Source organism: Canis lupus, chromosome 10 (assembly GCF_011100685.1).
Source record: "Canis lupus familiaris isolate Mischka breed German Shepherd chromosome 10, alternate assembly UU_Cfam_GSD_1.0, whole genome shotgun sequence".
Taxonomy (NCBI): Eukaryota; Metazoa; Chordata; class Mammalia; order Carnivora; family Canidae; genus Canis; species Canis lupus.
The window spans coordinates 8,672,351-8,677,209 of NC_049231.1; the positions used below are offsets into that span (position 1 = coordinate 8,672,351).

At 49.7% G+C, this 4,859-nt stretch overlaps 1 pseudogene; it reads right to left on the reverse strand.

Annotated features, from left to right (window-relative positions):
* Positions 1–995: 995 nt before the first annotated feature.
* On the reverse strand, positions 996–3,197 carry LOC111097846 (annotated as a pseudogene).
* Between the last annotated feature and the right edge of the window lie 1,662 nt (positions 3,198–4,859).

Sequence of the window (4,859 nt, forward strand, 5' to 3'; positions counted from 1 at the left end):
ATATGGAGAACTCATGAACATTTATGGAAATACTTCAGAAATCGGAACTATTTATTAGCTGCCAGAGCCCTGTGCTTTTCATTGCCTCTTGCCAAACAATGCATGAGTTGTGGGAAGTATGCAGGGATATGAGAAAGATACAATCTGTAATTTCTGAGAATCTTTGTAATGCACTATTGCCATTTTGTAGTCTGAAGCAAAAACTCTAAAGAACCAAGTTCCCTCTTTGAGAAAAGACCTATGAAGCAGGGCACCTGGGTGGCTCAGTCGGCTAAGCCTTTGGCTCAGGTCATAATCCTGGGGTCCTGAGATCAAGTCCCAGCTCGGGCTCCTTCTCCTTCTCCCGGCACCCCCCCCTCCACCCCCGCTGCTCACGTTCTCTCTCTCACTCTCTCAAATAAATAAATAAATAAATAAATAAATAAATAAATAAAATCTTCAAAAAAGAAAAGAAAAGACCTATGAAGGCTATTCCACTGAAATATCAACAAATGTTCCTCCAATGGTGACTGAAGTGTCCCATTAGATCATGTTCTCCTAAATTTTACCCATTTTAAACTCTCTTTTTAAACCACACAAAGTAAATTCTCTCTGAAAAGGATAACGTATCAAACGTGGAACACTATTATCCGGTCTTGTTTTCTGGATTTTCCAAAATAGTGCTTAACACATTCACATAAAGTTACTGGAGGGGCATTTGGTTGAGAAAAGATTGAAGAGATGAGGAAGAGGAAGGGAAGGACAAAGGGCTAATGTATGTATTTTACTATTTTCTGTAAGGTCAGTCTTGGATTTCCTATTTTAGGAACTGAGGTCATTATGGGTCAAAAAATTAATAGAGCCATTCTAACATCTACACATGCGCACACATACAGTGTGGACGAGTTTATTCTGGGAGCGGAATCCCATCTCCAGCTGGACCAACAGCAGGGAAACACGGGAACCTTTGGAATGTATGATGGTAGAAAAATCAGTCCTGGGAGCATGAGGACGAATCATTCCTCTTCATCATCCTCAGCCAAGCCCCGAGCAGTCATTGCTCGCCGGATGAAGACCATGCTACTGAGCAAGGCGCAGCCCACCATGGCTGAAAGCCCCCCAGCATGGATCAGATCTGGTTCCAGCACCGGGATGGTTCCTTGTCAGTCTCTGGGCCCACTGGTGTCTGGCAAGGAGGTGGCATTTCAGCTCCATCTCAGGGGAAGTAGACATTGAAGGTGTGTGAGCAGTAGACACAGAGGTCGTGCGACTCTTGAAGGTGGGCCTGCAGCTTCTCATTGGGCAGCTTTACCTGCAGCAGTAGGCCAAGTAGCCAAAGGCAAAAGTGTCCAGAGAAGTGGGAGCATCTCCAAAACCAAGTAGCCAAAGGCAAAGAGCCTCTGCATACCACTTCCGGGTCACGTCTACCTGGTTCCAGGTGTCAATCCGAGTAGTATGTGTCAGCACAGGGAGTAGCTGCTCCTCCAGCAGAGACGTGCAGGCCGAGGTGTCTGCCCCTTGCCCGGCTGACAGATCATAAACAGCGTCGTACTTGTCTTTTCAAAGGTGGGTGACGGTCCTGTGTGGCAGGTACCACGATGACCTCTCCTCGAGCGGGCTGAAGGACAGGCATGGCTCCAGAAGGCCCCGCCAGGGCTTGGTGATCATGTGCACCTTGGGGGGGGGGGGGGCGGGGAGCAGCAAATCTGGCATAGGTCAGCACAGCCAGGCCATCCAGGTCCACTGACCATAGCCCCCGACCAGCAGAGCAGGTCCCTAGCTGCCACCCTCTAGCCTGACTTCTGTCCCAAACAAAAATAGTTTTTTTTAATGAAAAGCTTTTTTTTTTTTTTTTAACCTAGCAAACAGTATTAGCACTCTTTGAACGTGTTTTAAGGGGCACCTGGGTGGCTCAGCAGTGAGCGTCTGCCTTCAGCTCAGGGCATGACCCCGGGGTCCTGGGATCGAGTCCCACATTGGGCTCCCCACAGAGAGCCCACTTCTTCCTCTGTCGGTGTCTCTGCCTCTCTCTGTGTCTCTCATGAATAAATAAATAAAATTAAAAAAAAAAAAGAATGTGTTTTTGAGAGTACCTGAGATAACACATATAGGCAAAATCTTGTTTTAGAAGTTTTTGTGGATTTTTCAAATAGTTTCATCATCACAGAACTGAATAATAATGGCTATCATGAAATCTTCACTAAAAGTTATTTTTTCAGTTTGGAGGCCTCGGAGATGAGCCTAGGAGATGTCCATCTCTGGGAAGCAATATTGTTGTTGACTTGCTACTTTGGCTGAAGAGAGGGGGCAGTTTCAGAGACATCTGCTTGGCTATTCCTGGTCCCTTTGATAACTCTGACCTCCTTAGGCCCAGAGGCCGATGGAGGGGTCAACCAGCGACAAGGTGTAGCTATTTCAGTTACACATTTGGGGACCAGGGAAATGACCACCGGGTTTGTCCACAGTCGCAGTGGGCTCACTGAGAGCCACACACAAGCCAGGATTCCACGTATTATTTGGCACCCACGTGATCACATGTGTATAGGTCACCAAGGCAATGCTTTGAGCCTCTGGGTGTCATTGTCCCTTTTCCCTAGTAAAATGGCCATAAGTTAGGGAAGGGCGGTGGAATCATCACTGGGTTCACTTGCTGCGCGATTGCAGGGTCTTTTCCTGGGGGCCGGGCCTCTTCTTTAGCCACTGGGTTACAGGTCCAACAATTGGCTCAGGCTCAGAAACATTTTATTGGGATGAGTGGCTTCAGCCTCCTAGTTATCCATCCTTAATCTCTTTTGGTTTAATGGATTAAGTCATACCCTCCCTGGCTGTCCATCTATTTTGCCCTTAGGGACCCTGTTCTACTAACAACGTCTATAGTTCTCTGAGCATAGACCCCCTCTGTCTGCCTTCATGCCTTTGCCTCCTGTTACCACAATTAGGTCCCCCCCCCAGCGCGGGGAGGGTCTTCTCCCTCCCACTGCTACCAGGGGTGGCCTCCCCTCCACCAGCCGTGGCTTACAGAGGACAGCTACCCTGAACCTAAAGATGCAGGTGCCCCTCTTAGTGGCGTATCCCTGTCGCAGGCGAATGATGCTCCTCCCTTGTTTGAGCAGAAGGACCTCTGGTGTTGATCCCCCTTCAGCGCAGGTATCCGCGGCCACATGCCCATTTCGCTCAGCTTTAAAGCCTCTTGCTGTCCATTGCAGCCACCCTGGCATCATTGCCTCACTGAGTGTTCTCAAGCGCTTTTCTAGGAGCCTCTTGGTAGTGTGCTTGCGCCGGGTCCCAGGGTCCCTGCCAGGGTAGTTAGATCCTCTGTCTGGAGAGACTGAGCGTTATCCAGCCTTCCATTCCACCGTCCTTCATCAACCACTCACCCAATCCAGGCCAGAGCCCCTTAATCTTTCCCTGCCCATTTGCCAGCTCTTTGGGGACAGGAACCTTTCTCCCCTTACTGGGCCCTTTTATGGCCTTGGCTGGATTATACCGAGACTGAATCTGAGCTGTACTGACCTCCTAGCAAGTGAGGGAAAACGCTGGGCCTTACAGGAAGAGTGGGCCCCTTGTGCAGGCTCAGTGGGTTCAGAGGAGTCTGGGAATTCATGATTCTCATGCATATCAATCCAGATGTCCTGTCCATGTGCTGGGGTTAGTCTCCCCCTGCCCCTACCCCCCTCCTTCCAGGGCCCTGGATTGACATAACAGATCTGTCTTGTTTGGGAGCTTAACCTTTTGAGCTCTGCTACTGTTATGATTAACTCCTGTCTGTCCTTCAGCTTTCTCTGCCCTCCTTCTTGGAGATGAGAGGCTCTTCATGCTACCAAGGAGGCTGTCTCTTGGGATGCCTGGGTGGCTCAGGGGTTGGGTGCCTGCCTTGGGCCCAGGGCGTGATCTTGGAGACCTGGGATCAAGTCCCACGTTGGGCTCCCTGCATAGAGCCTGGTTCTCTCTGCCTCTCTCTCTCTCTCTCTCTCTCTCTCTCTGTGTGTGTCTCATGAATAAATAAATAAAATCTTTGAAAAAAATCAAGGAGGCTGTCTCTGGCTTTCACGCTTACGTTTTCAATTTCAGTCACTCTTGGTTCTTTGTCATAATTGGCTTTTTCAGTGTCAATCGAGTGTAGGTATAGCCAACCAGTCCCACCACCCTCAGAGTTACTGTTTCCCACACATTTCTCTAACTCCTACTACACTGCACCAATCAGTGATTTCTGTTCCACTGGGCACCGTTATGGCAGCCCAGTCCACCACTAGCAAGGGTGGTGAACACAACTGCACTACTACTTTGTACCAGAGGATACCTGAGCACCCCCACCCCAGCGATGGAATTCAGATTGCCAGCCAAGAACTCCAAAACTCCATTCCAGCATCCGATTTCTCAACCAGTCCTGACACTAACTGGCACCGGTTGGATGCTCCTTGAGGGAGACTCAGAGATGGAGTTCAAGCTCAAGAGTTTTATTATAGGATCTCTTGGGATCACTTCCCATAGAAGAGGAGAGATGAAGGCAGAGGGAGAAGTCAAACTGTGAGGCAGTCTCAACCAGACGGGCAATTAAATTCCATCGCTGAGGGAGGCGGTGCCCAGGTATCCTCTGCGGGGCCCTCCAAAGCCAGGATGGCCCTCCATGCTTTCTTGAGTTGAGCGGAGAGAGTTAGGTCTTTGTACGCCAACACTGACCAGTCATTGGATGCCGTGTCCCAGGAAAGGCTGACCTCTGAGGGCTCTCTGCTGGCAGCACTCCCGGCAGCTGGGAGAGGAAGTCTTTCATCCCTCGAAGGGGTTCTGGGTGGTGCATCGCAGTGTCTACCACACCCCGTATTCCAGGCCATCTCAGACAGCTCTTCTTGGCTCTGTGAATCTCTCTTTGCAAAGGTGAA